The sequence below is a fragment of the Pongo pygmaeus genome, chromosome 12 (assembly GCF_028885625.2).
Source record: "Pongo pygmaeus isolate AG05252 chromosome 12, NHGRI_mPonPyg2-v2.0_pri, whole genome shotgun sequence".
NCBI classification, from domain to species: Eukaryota; Metazoa; Chordata; class Mammalia; order Primates; family Hominidae; genus Pongo; species Pongo pygmaeus.
Genome location: NC_072385.2, coordinates 59,136,771 through 59,149,823, shown reverse-complemented (window position 1 = coordinate 59,149,823; position 13,053 = coordinate 59,136,771). Strand labels below are relative to the sequence as shown.

Sequence of the window (13,053 nt, the reverse complement as noted above, 5' to 3'; positions counted from 1 at the left end):
CATTTGGCAAACACAATTGGGAATCATTGAGGCCACAGAGGAAATGTGGGTACCTAGGAACTTGTTCTTCAGACAGATCCCCAAATGGACCCAGAACCAGCATGCAGCCAAGCAAGGGCTGGCCCCTTCCTTCCCCTCTCCCCAGGCTGTACTTCCTTAGCCAAGGGACAGTTCTCTGGTCACCTCAGCCAACCTGAGCTACCCTGGAAAGCTACTTCTCACCCTGTGCCCCTGTGCCTCTCTGTCAGAGCGTATGTCACTGGCTGGGCCAAATGATCTTCATGTCAACCTAAAATAAGAGGGCTATGGAAAGACATCCCTCTAGAGACATCTGGGAGCTGATTAACTAATAAGAACTTGGAGACACCAGCACTGTCTGATCAAAAGACACAATGGAGGAAAAGATTTCATTTTCAATAAAAACAAAAACCCTAAAACATCTAGAAATAAACTCGCCTAGAAATGCATGTTTTATATGAGGACACATGGCAAAACTTTGCTAAGAAACATATAATAAGACATCATATTTCTGGATGGGAAAACTGAATAGGGCAAATATGCTTAAGTTCAGACATTTATATATATTTTAAATACAATTCCAAGGGCATTTTGAATGAAAATGACCAAAAAATCATGGCTAAAGTATGAGCTTAGAATGTATTGAGTTTTTACTATGTGCTAGGCTCAGGGCTGACAGCTTTACATACTTTACCTCAATTAATCCTCACAGCAACCTCAAGAAGTCATTTTATTTATTTATTTATTTATTTATTGTGGAGACAGGATCTCACTCTGTTACCCAGGCTAGAGTGCAGTGGCACTATCACAGCTCACTACAGCCTTGACCTCCCAGCCTCAAGCGATTCTCCCGCCTCAGCCTCCCAAATATCTGGGACTATAGGCAGGTGCCACACCATACCAGGCTACTTTTTAATTTTTTGTAGAGATGAGGTCTCAATATGTTGCCCAGGCTGGTCTCGAACTCCTGGGCTCAAGCAGTTCTCCCACCTCGGCCTCCCAAAGTGCTGGGATTACAGGAGTAAGCCACCACGCCTGGCTGAGGTCATTATTAATATTTATGAAAGACAGGTTGGGGAAGTGATTAAGAGCAGGAGATCACATGACTTTGGGCAAGTTACTTACAACTGTGAGAAGTGGTTTCCTCATCTGTAAAATGGGAATGATAGCAGCTATCCCATTTATGATGAGTTTATGATGAGTATTAAATGAGGTCACATACATGAAACATTGAGAACAGTGCTTGGCAAGCAGAAGCACTGATATGAACTACTATTATCCTCATTTACAGACGAAGAAACTAAAGCTTAGAGAGGATAACATAATTTGCCCAAGTTCACACAGCTGATAACTGGCTGCCCTGGCCTGGGGGATGGGAGTAGGGAGTCTTGCCTACAAGATCTGAAAAATTATAAAATCATAATAGTTAAACAGGAAGCACATCTTGTATAAGATATTTTTATATGCCTTGCAAGATCATGTTCTGAAATATTAGCCAGTGCCTTCTCCAGCCTGATATTCCCTTTACCTCTCTCCCTTCCCTGCCTCAAATAGCCAGGCCATTCTGTGCTCATTGCTGCAGGGAAGGTGTGTGAAAACAGAAAGAAGAGGTAAGGAGCCTCTTTCCTTAGGGGAATAGAAAAGACTTCTGGCCTAGACCTAGACCAAAGTGTGGGAGAAAATGGTCATGAGAAAGATCAAGGTGTTCCCTGCCACTCATATCCAAGAATAATTCCCCAGGGCAAGGACAAAGGCTGGAGAGAAGTTGAGAAACATTGACTTTGCTAGGTCCTGGAGGTTGAGGTCCCAATCCCTGCTCCCTGGACTGAGCCCCACAGAGAAAGCAGCATCCCTCACAATCTGTGGATCTGAGAGCAGAGAACAGAACAGCTGCTCGGTGTATCTAGGCCAAGAGGACCCCAGGCAAGCTCCCTGAGGCTGCTTGAAGAGGTGGAGAGAGACTTTGACCTCCACAATAACCTGCAGGCACCAACGACCCAGGACCAGATGGGACAAGGATAGATGACATCAAGGGCAGGACCCTTTGTAGGTCACTGAGAGTCTAGAACCCTGCACTCCACCCCACCCCAAACCCAAAATGGAAACTGCAAAGGAAACTCAGAACTGACTGGGATTAAGGGTCAGCACCTTTTTAAAGAGGGGGGCTCAAGTATAGATGAAGGAGAATTTTATAAACAAACTAATTTTTTTACACACTTGAGTTTATGGGCTGAAACTGGTATTCTAAAGGATAAATTTTTAAGAAAATAGTGTTGGGGAAATGCACTGTTTAAAAAATCCATTTAGAAGAGGATCTTGGGCGCGGACAAAGGCAGCAACTTAAATCATTCGCGGGGCTCAGCACATATTATTGATCTCTGCTCTGAAATTAAATGTAATTGTTCCTTAAGATTGAGCTTGAATTTACATCCCGATCTGCCTTGGACAGTAACTATCTGCCCCTGTTGTCTTGGCTTCATAATTAGTTGTGCTCCTTTCGTTCTCAAAAGGGTCCCAGTTTGAGCAGTAAATTATGTGGTTACTCTGCTTAAGATCTTTAAATGAGAGTGATCCCATGGGTGGGCTGACTCTGAACTAGGTATCGTGAAACAGAAAGTAAGGCTTTCCAGGCAGGTGTGGCTGGAGGCCAGTGGGGCCTGACATGGAGCCTCTGGAGGGCAGAGAACCTCAGCTGGATGGGAAAGGAAGGTAAGGTAAAGGGCAGGTGTGGCGTCAAGAGAGGGTCAGGTGCTTGGTAGTTAATAGGACAGTGGCGAGATCAGAGTGGAATGTCTGAATTTAATATTTCAGAGATGGAGCAGCTAAGGATAATGGTGTGGCCCAGGTTTTGACCATAGGCACAGGAGGGAGAAATGGAGGCAAATGGAGGCCTGATTGTGTCTGGGGACAGGAATTGGGCACTGGGGAGACACATGGATGGGGGTTTGTCTCTACTCTTGTACTCTTTTCAAATTTTGAATCTTGTTACTGTATTATTTTAAAAATCTACAAGTAAAATTAAAATGCAAATTAGAGCCACAATGAAATACCGTTTTTCACCTTTCAGATTGGCATATATCAAGAAATTTTTCAACAGTGAGAGAGGAGGGCAACGAGCCCTCATACATCTACTTGCCAGTGAGATGCAGATAAGCACAGCCTCGATGGGGCTGGTTTGGCTGTATTTATATAACTTTAAAATGGACATACCTGGCCAGGTGCAGTGGCTCACGCCTGTAACCCCAGCACTTCGGGAGGCTGAGGCAGGTGGATCACTTGAGGCCAGGAGTTCAAGACCAGTCTGGCCAACATGGTGAAACCCTGTGTCTACTAAAAAAATACAAAAGTTAGCCAGGTGTGATGGCTGTAGTCCCAGCTACTTGGGAAGCTAAGCCATGAGAACTGCTTGAACTCAGTAGGCAGAGGTTGTGGTGAGCCCAGATCATGCCACTGCACTCCAGCCTAGGCGACAGAGCAAGACTCCATCTCAAAAAATAAATACATAAATAAATAAAATGGACATACCTTTTGGTAGCAGCAACTCTTTATCTGGAAGGTTATCTTACACTCCCACCTGTGGACAAAAACAGAGATGTGGTTTGGGACAGTTACTCACCTCCCTGTGCTTATGTCACAGTTGTAGTGAGAATTAAATACGATACATGGGAAGGATTTTAACAAGGGCCTGGCACATGGTAAGCATTCAGGAAACGCTGGCTGTTATCATCAGAGCATTGTTCACGGTGGCAAAACATTGGAAACAACCTGAATGTCCATGAATAAAGGACTGATTTTTAAAAAGAAAGAAAGAAAAACAAGTTTTGTCTCCACTTTGGAAAACCATGAACCTTTTAAATAGAATGAGGATATTCTTTAAATGGTGCTATGGAATGATTTTTTTAGAAATATTGTTAGGGGAGGGAGAGCATCAGGAAGAACAGCTAATATTTGCTTGGCTTAATATCTAGGTGATGGGATGATCTGTGCAGCAAACCACCATGGCATACATTTACCTATGTAACAAACCTGCACATCTGGCATATGTACCCCTGAACTTAAAATAAAAGTTGAAGAAAAAAATAAATAGATTTTTAATTTTTTAAAAAAGAAATATTGTTAAGTAGGAAAAAGGGAAAGTGTAGAAGAGTGCTTATGCTTATGGTTGTCATCATGCCTGTGAAGAGGGTGCCTATGGGCACAGTATGGTCTCTCCAGGGAAGAGGTCACAGAAACTGGTTACAGTGATGCTTCCTGGGAGGGGAATTTGGAGGTCGGGGCTCAGGGGACTCTATGATTTCTTGTACCTTTTATATTGTCCACCATACAGAGGTATTCCCTATTCAAGAACAATTAAATAAATTCCACTTCCGGGTATATACCCAAGAAAATTGAAAACCAGGATTCAAACAGATAGTTATATCCCAATGTGCATATCAGCATTCTTCACAATAGCTAAAAGGTAGAAACAACCTAAATATTCATCATCAGATGGATAAATAAAATGTGGTACATACATACAATCGTGATTCAGCCTTAAAAAGGAATGAAATTCGGACACATGCTACAACATGAATGAACTTAAGGACATCACGCTAAGTGAAATAAGCCAGACACAAAAGGACAAATACTGTATGGGTCCACTTATAGAGGTACCTAGAATTGTCAGATTTATAGATACATAAAGTAGATTAATGGCTACCAGGGCCTGGGGCAGTGAGAAATGGGGAGTTAGTGTTTAATGGGTACAAAGTTTCAGTTGGGAATGATGAAAAAGTTCTGGAAATGGATGGTGGTGATGGTTGTATTACAGAACGATGTGAATATAATTAATGCCACTGAATTGTACATTCAAAAATAGTTAAAATGGTCAATCTTATGCTTATTTTGCCATAAAAGGAAATCATTTTAATAAAAATAGTCCTTTATCACTTTGATTGGAGCTGTGTTAAATGTAGATTAATCACAAAGAGCTGTGTTGTATGAGCAACAACAAAGAACAGTCCTATCCAAAAAAGGGCTTTTGTTCTCCAAATTCTGGCATTTTCTATGCTAGGCAGGCCTGCTCTGCTTTGCTGGCTGGCTTTTTGGGGGTTCATGTTACTGAGCAGCGATGAAAGGCTGAACCAAGACCAGGGGAAGAGGGTAGCTTCATCCAAGATGGAGGAGAAATGGGCAGGAAAGAGATGAAGGGTGGGGGCAGAAGCAGAGAAATTCCCATGGGGCCATTAGGATGAGATAAATGGGGTGAGTGTAGGAAAGGAATTTCCTACAGGGGTGGAAAAAGCTGGCCTTTGAGGGGAGTAACAGAGGAGTTATAGCAGGAACCTGTAAAAGAATCACCATGTTCCACTGGTGAGCTGGAGATCACAAACATATAGTCTTCATATTCTTCTCGCCTCTTCTCTTCCAGGCAACAACCCTGATGGGGTTGAGGACCTTGGTTAGCTAAATAAGTAAGGAAGAGTGGAAACCAGGGACTCCCCATCCAGACCACCATCCACCATGGGCCTCTGTTCTTTAGCAGTACCAGAAGAGGCTCCACTCCAAGTCAAGATTGAAGTGGTATCATTAGGTAGGACTGGAAATTATAATTATTAAAATGAGACTGAGACCAAGGGTGGCTGGAACAATCTTGTGACTTGCCTAAATTTCACTCAGGGGCAAAGCAAGAGCTAGTCCCACCGAATAAATGTAAAAGAGGCTGGGTGCAGTGGCTCACGCCTGTAATCTCAACACTTTGGGAGGCCGAGGTGGGTGGATCACCTGAGGTCAGGAGTTCGAGACCAGGGTGGTCAACATGGTGAAACCCCATCTCTACTAAAAATACAAAAATTAGTTGGGCGTGGTGGTGGGTGCCTATAACCACAGCTACTCAGGAGGCTGAGGCAGGAGAATCGCTTGAACCCAGGAGGTGGAGGTTGCAGCGAGCCAATTATTGTGCCACTGCACTCCAGCCTGGCGACAGAGCGAGATTCTATCTCAAAAAAAAAAAAAAAAAAAAAAAAAGAGTAAATGTAAAAGAGCAGTAAGAGACAAAAAACAAGCTGCTTTCTGATTTTACCACATAAGTCATGTTTGTTCAATGGAACAGTGCACATTAGCTTTAATTGTTAATTAACACGCATCTGTTAAATAACCTTGTATCTGACTTTGGATTTTAAGCTTTCTGAGGGCAAGGACCATGTGCTGTTTAACCCTACACTGTTTCCACAGCCTGGCAAAGTGCCTCAAATTTACACAAGGGGCACTGAGGTGGCTGCTGAGTGAATTGCTGACCAAGAGGCACTGCCCCACATCAGGCAGCCCATGCCATTACTGTGCTCACACTGTGCCCGACACAGAGCAAGGAATCATAAGTCCTGGGTGGCTTGAATTGACTCTTCCTAAAAAAAGAGCCTGTGATCTACGAAGTCCCATATAAAAAGATGTTGTGGATTGCCCAGACTTAGAGTAAGAGGGGCAGAAATGAAGTAGGCATGGATGGTAATTTTGTTTTTCCATCAGGGCTGCTCTTACTCTGGAGTAAGGAGAGGAAGGCTAAGACACAAAAGGGGGACTCAGCCCAACCCAGCTTATGTCCTATGATACCAGAAGGGAGCATTGCAATGACCTATTAAACCTCAAACCAAGCTGAATCCATTTTTGAGTAAGAGACTCTTACAGGGCTCCTGTCCTCAAAACTATATAAAATTGTCCAAATTATGTACTTCTGAGATAATAAATTAGCAGAAGAAGCACATAGCCCACCTCTTAAGATAGGGAAGTAGATCTGAAGTAGCTCAAGAAACAAAGTTTTCTACAGATGAAGGATGAGGGAAGGAAACCCAAGACCAGTTGATTCTGGTTTGGGAAATGAAAACATTGGAGAACACACTCTACTATCTGTTTCTTGTGACATCCTTTGTGCTAAAGTTATCTCCTTTGTTGGCATGGCCACCATCCCTACTTCTAGTGCAGTGGAGATGTATGAGTGTCTCCACTGCTAAGTGTTTAGTTACTCCCTCCTGGGAGATAAACTTGACTGGAGAGGGTGTGGGCAGGCATTCAGTCAAGCAACAAGCCACTCACTGAGTGCCACCAATGGGGTAGGAAAAGATGACTCTCCTTAGATTGGTCCATCCAAAATAAAGCAGGTAGGGAGAGCATACCTGGGTGGTCTTCAGGGTACTCCTGGAAACATCCATCAGCTCATGAGCTCACAGCTGAATTCCAAATCCTGGGATGCCTGCTTGGAGGGAGGGTAAAACACCATTTCTCAGGGACAGAAGCCCACAAAGCTAAGGGCACTGGGTTTCTAAGTCAGGATTTCATCACGGCTGGATGACCCTTTTTTAAGGAAAGCCAGCTGACCTCCAGGACTCCTGATACATAAGAACTATGCAGTCTGTCACTTCTAGGGAGAGAGATGGGGACTAGCTCTGGTTCCTCATGCGTTCCTTCCCTCTCACTCCCTAAAGACCTCAAGAAACAGATCCTTGGTAACAATGCCTTCTTTGGGCCAGAAAGCTTAGTTGAAGTGTGGATTCTTATACAAGTCTCATGCTTTCTGGACTCCTAGGAGAATCAGAGGAGACACCATAAGTAACCCTTATTGAATTGGAAGAAGTGTGAAGTACTATCAACCACTGTGACTTCCATGGCTCAAGAACATGCACAGAGGTCTAACTAGATATAGGTCTCAGCCCCTGACTTTAGAAATCTGACATTCCACAGATATGCACACACTACACGCTCCCCTCACAGAGGAAACTGGAGTAGGGGGACAGAGCAGAACAAAATTGCAACACTACTACAGGAAAACCTCGTCATTCCGTTACTTGTCCTTTGCTATGTTGGAATAGTTATAGATTAGTTTCAACAATCAGGTTACTCCTTATCTTTGCTCTAAGTCTTGTACAGGCCTTTAGCAAAAAGCAATAAAATTCTCATCTGACTCTCGGTGGGCTGGGGAATCTGCCTATTCTATTCAGTTGGCTCACTCACATCTTCAAACCAGAACCTACAACCACTCTGTAACTTTATTTATGTAAAATCCACTCTACTCACCCCAGTGCAGTGGCCTGTGGCTCCTGGGCCCTGACTCCAATTCCTTTAGGGTGGACCTTGCAGTTGGAACCATCCACTCCCGTTTTTTCTACCTCTGCTATTAACATAGCCCCTCCTCTATTGCCTCACCAACTATTTTCAAACCAAAAAGTCTTTGTCTATTCATAGCCACTGTAAAAGTAACATTCATTTTTCTGTTTTTTAATCTAATGTCTGTGTCTTCAGTGGTTCTCACTGGCTAATCTAATCAGTGTGTTCTAGGGAGGTTTATTCCTTGCCTGTTCAGCTTGTCCCAGCACAATAAAGCTAAGTCATTTGCCTGGGGAGAATCAGCTCTTTTAAATCAGACAATCCTCAGGAAAGATGTCAGGACTTTTGCCTCTTTTCTTCATGGGCCTGAGGTTCAGGAGAACATTCCACATTCCACTGCCACACAGCTCTGCAAACCCCAAATCCTGACTCTCCAAAGAAGGATATGGGCAAGGAAAACAAAGAAGGCATTTAAACAAACCAAACCTTGCAAGAAAAACTTTGCATACTTAGTGATTTTTCTAGGTTTATCCTGACTTTTGGCCTCTTTTTTTTATGAATTCCATTTTTGTTTAAGTGAAAAAGATATGGTGAGAGAGACATAGTGGAAAATGGGAAGTTTGGAAGAAGATGGGAAGGAAGGAGTCAGTGAGTAGGAAGTGAGAATCGGGAGTGGAGGGAGTGAGGGATGCAGTGCTGAGGGATGGGGAAGAGAAGCATGCCAGGAAGGCGCAGCATCTCTTGGCACCCAGCATGGGGCCTGGTATATGCACACACTTCCCCTCATTGAACTCTCAACAGTCCAGTGGGGAGAGCATTCTCGTCCCCAACCTTACAGAGCTGGAACAGAAGCTCAGAGACTTACAGACAGGAAGAAAAGTAGGAGCTGGAAGCCCCATTAAAAAAGCAACTCTGCCCCTCTTCTTCCAGTCTCTTCTGTGACTTCTCTAAGGGTCTTCAGCCTCCTTATTTCAGGGCTGATCTTCTCTTTCAGATAGGAAATTTATCATCTGGTTGAATATCCTCACTTTCTTCCTAGATCACGTGGACCTTCTCTTTCAGATAGGAAATCTATCATCTGGTTGAATATCCTCACTTTCTTCCTAGATCACGTGGACCTTCTCTTTCAGATAGGAAATTTATCATCTGGTTGAATATCCTCACTTTCTTCCTAGATCACATGGAGTTTTCCCTTAGTGGAAAAGCCTCATTCCTGGATCTACAGCCTGCTGGTGGCAGACATGTAAAAAACATGTTTCAGAGGCCATGCCCAAGCCAACACATTAAGCCAACTTTATAGTTTCTGTTAATAATCCATGGAATCAAAGACAGGCAAGACCAGGGAGATCAACACATGCTGGGTCACCAGAGGCTTTCCTGGTTTTAGCACAGAAGATGTGTGACCCAGGAAACCCCTTAGTCCCAGGAAGATCAGCACAGCCTAGGCCAGAAACAGTTTCCGGCCTTAGGGAATTTCCAGCTGGTTGGGGATTCAACAAATTCAGAAGAGTGTGAGACTCCAAAAAGAAGCACAAAGAGAGGGAAGGGTTCAGTGAAAGAAAATCACCCTTGTTTGGAGGATTACTTTGTTCCACAAATGTTCATGGCTTACCTACTGGCCCCATGTGTTAAAGAAAAGCTTTGTGGAGAAAATGGCCTTGGAGATGCAGTGAAGGGATAGGATAGGGGTAGAATTTAGAACAGCAGAACTCCCAAGGGGTATCTGAGGCAGAGGGAAGAAGCCACAAAAAATAAAGACATAAGAGGTGGGAGAACATAGCGTAAATATCCTGAGAACTGGAGAGCAGTTTCCCTGGCACAGGGCAGGTTTGGGGAAATAAAGCTTTGGGCATGCGAAGATAGGCTGGGTATTCTATGGAGAGGTGTAAACATCAGCAAACATGTCTGAAGTGAAAGGAATGTGGAATGGGAGTTGGTACAAGAATGGAATAATGGGCTTCACAGTGGATTGTAGCACAGGTGGAAAGACCAGTTGAGACGTTACTGCCTACCCTTTGGTTTCTACCTACCAAGGTTTTGTTCAAATAATTTGGACATTTATTTCAGATACTTTAGGTTTGGGGTTTTTTTGTTTCTCACTTCACAAAGGAATTTGAGGGTGAGCTTCATCTGGTTTGGTGAGGGTATTGGAAGGTATGGGGCAGGGGCTGTCCCTCCAGGATGCACAAAGGGAACAGGTTTGCAGGCTCAGGAATCCTCCTAATGGAGGGAAGAGGGAGGAGGACCTGCCCTGGCAGCACTGTGCTTTCTTCCTCGTGTCTACTGTCCACTGGGATTTGGCTGGTGCACTGCCTGTCTCCCTGTCCAGCCCTAATGCCTCGTTAGCTGTTAACCAAAGCATGTTCCTTACTTATTTGAGAGGCTTTCTACCTTGCTAGAGAAAGACAGCCATTTGAATGTTCTCTGTGAGCAAAGGGAAAGGCAGTGTGGCGGTGTGAGACCACAGCCTGAGGTTCCCGATTGCCACCACCTGCCACAATATCCTGCTGCCACTCCCCAGTTCCGCTGTCTCTGAGCCTCAGTTTCCCACATGAACCAGGCAACTAAAGTGGGGATGGCAGATTTTCTCCCAGAAGGGAAAGTGCTAGGCGTCAGGTCCAAAGAAGTATACTGTAAACCCTTCCTCATATTCCAGCACTGCTTTGGAAAGCTTTTTTTTTTTTTTTTTTTGCTTTGGATATTTTTCCTTTTTCCTTTTTTTTTTTTTCAAGTTCTCTCATGAGGTTGCATACTTTACTTTTTTTCATTTAAAAAATGTAGTTCCAGTTGGACTTAGGGAGGAAAGAGAAGTAAATGTAACAGTTCACTTTACCATCTTGAACAAGTTTTTTACTTAAGGTTGATTTAACTTGGTAACTGTATTTTTTGTGAATTTCCTATTCATATCTATGTTTCTATTGATGTGTTTCTTTTTCCTATTTATTTATTTTTGAGATGGAGACTCACTCTATCACCCAGGCTGGAGTGCACTGGCCACCATCTCAGCTCACTGTAACCTCTGCCTCTCAGGTTCAAGTGATTCTCATGCCTCAGCCTCCCAGGTAGCAGGGATTACAGGCATGCGCCACCATGTCAGGCTAATTTTTGTATTTTTAATAGAGACGGGGTTTCGCCATGTTGGCCAGGCTGGTCTCAAACTTCTGGCCTCAAGTGATCCACCTGCCTCAGCCTCCCAAAGTGCTGGAATTACAGGCATGAACCACCACGCCCAGCTTCTTTTTCCTATTTATTTGTAAAAGTTACTTATATATGTTATAAATATTTTTCTTTTTCTTTGTTTTTAGAGAAAGGATCTTGCTCTGTCACCCAGGCTGGAATGCAGTGGCGCGATCACAGCTCACTAAAACCTCAAACTCCTAGGCTCAAGCAATCCTCCCACCTCGGCCTCCCAATTATAAATATTTTTCTGTTTGTCATTTGTCATTCATTTTTGTTTGCAGTCTTTTTCTTTTTCTTACAGAAAGGTTTAATACGATGCGTGTGTGTGTGTATTTTAATAAAGTCAAATTTATCCATATTATCCTTTAAGGTTTCTAGTTTTGTTGTCAATCTTAGAAAAGTTTTAGCCATCCCCAACTTTATACACAAAATAAATTTTCTTTATATAGAAAATCTGTATGTTCTAAATTTTCTTCTAGTTCTTTTCCGGTATTGCTTTGTATATTTAAATATTCAATCCATCTGGACTTTGGTATATGGTGTAATATAAGGATTTAACTTGTTTTTCACAAGTGTTAATTCACCATTTGTAAAATTACGTACCCTGTACCCACCATCCTACACCCTCCTTCCCAAAGGGGCAGACTGAAATCCAGCCGAGGGGACCCATCCTGCTTGATCCCATACTAATGTTTCTATGTGCTTGAGTCTGTTCTCAGCCAACCATCCTGACAGTAGGCCCTGTGCCCAGTTTCCCTTTCTTACCACTCACTCATCCCTCAAACCACTGTGTTCTGATTTCTGCTCCTTACTGGTCACAGACATTTCTGTGGCAAAGCTCATCATCAGACTTCTAATTGCCAAGTGGACAATTAGACAGTGGATACTTTTCAGATCTTTGCTTGATAGACCTTTCTATTACATCTGGTGTTATTGAGGATTCTTTCCTTTTTTTTTTCCTGTTTGTTTTGCTTGGTATATTTTACAACTTGTGGGCCATTCAGTATGTGCATATTTATCTTTGTTAAATAAGGCCACATTGTTTTCCAGAGTGGCTGTAGCACTTCACACACCTACCAGCAGTATGTGTGTCTAACTGAATTACTTAAGGATAAGAGTTGGGAGATCTAGGATGCTCTGGTTTTCTGCCCCCAGGCATGTGCTCAGTGTCCCCTTTGTGCTGTCACCCCACAGATCTCTCTCCTGTGAGCTTGAGTCCTGCTGCTGGCCTAAGTCAACCCCACCACTATCACTACCAACTGCCAACACAAACCAAGAGACAGCTTTAAAGACTAACCTTCCCAAAATCCTGTTTTTGCATTTTGTTCCCTGTTCTAGAATTGCCAGTAGCTTCCCAATGCAGTCAAATACAGTCTGAACTCCTTGGATTGGCACTAATGGTGTTCTCCTGCCTGGCTTCCTCATTCCTTGCCAGCCTTATTTCTCTCCCCGCTACACCCTCCTCCCCAAAGGGGCAGACTGGAATTCTGCCAAGGGGACCCATCCTGCTGATGAGGCTGTAAACCGGTACAGCCACTCTGCAAAAACAATGTGGCAATATTTAATAAAGATGAAAATACTCATAGGGAATGACCAAGCAATTTAACTCCTTAGAGAAACTTTTGCATATGTGTGCCAAAGCACATGAACAAGGGAGGATATTTATATAGCATGGTTTGGAAGTACCTGAACTCGGAAGCAACCCAAATGTCCACTGGTAGTGGAATGGGTACGTTCTGGTCTCTTCATCCTTCACTTCCCTTGCCTCCTCACTGAACT

General features: G+C 43.4%; 1 protein-coding gene across 3 annotated transcripts in view; it reads right to left on the bottom strand.

Moving 5' to 3' along the window:
• SLC4A5 (solute carrier family 4 member 5) overlaps positions 1–8,156 on the bottom strand; it is a 126,921-nt gene extending 118,765 nt beyond the window's left edge. Inside the window, exons 1-3 of one of the 3 annotated variants that reach the window (XM_054476232.2) lie at positions 8,065–8,156; positions 7,167–7,243; positions 3,544–3,592 (exon numbers count right to left, since the gene is read on the bottom strand). The gene's annotated coding sequence lies outside the window, so the exon portion shown is untranslated. The remainder of the gene's footprint in view (positions 1–3,543; positions 3,593–7,166; positions 7,244–8,064) is intronic. The other 2 variants (XM_054476233.2, XM_054476234.2) reach the window with 2 other exon arrangements.
• Between the last annotated feature and the right edge of the window lie 4,897 nt (positions 8,157–13,053).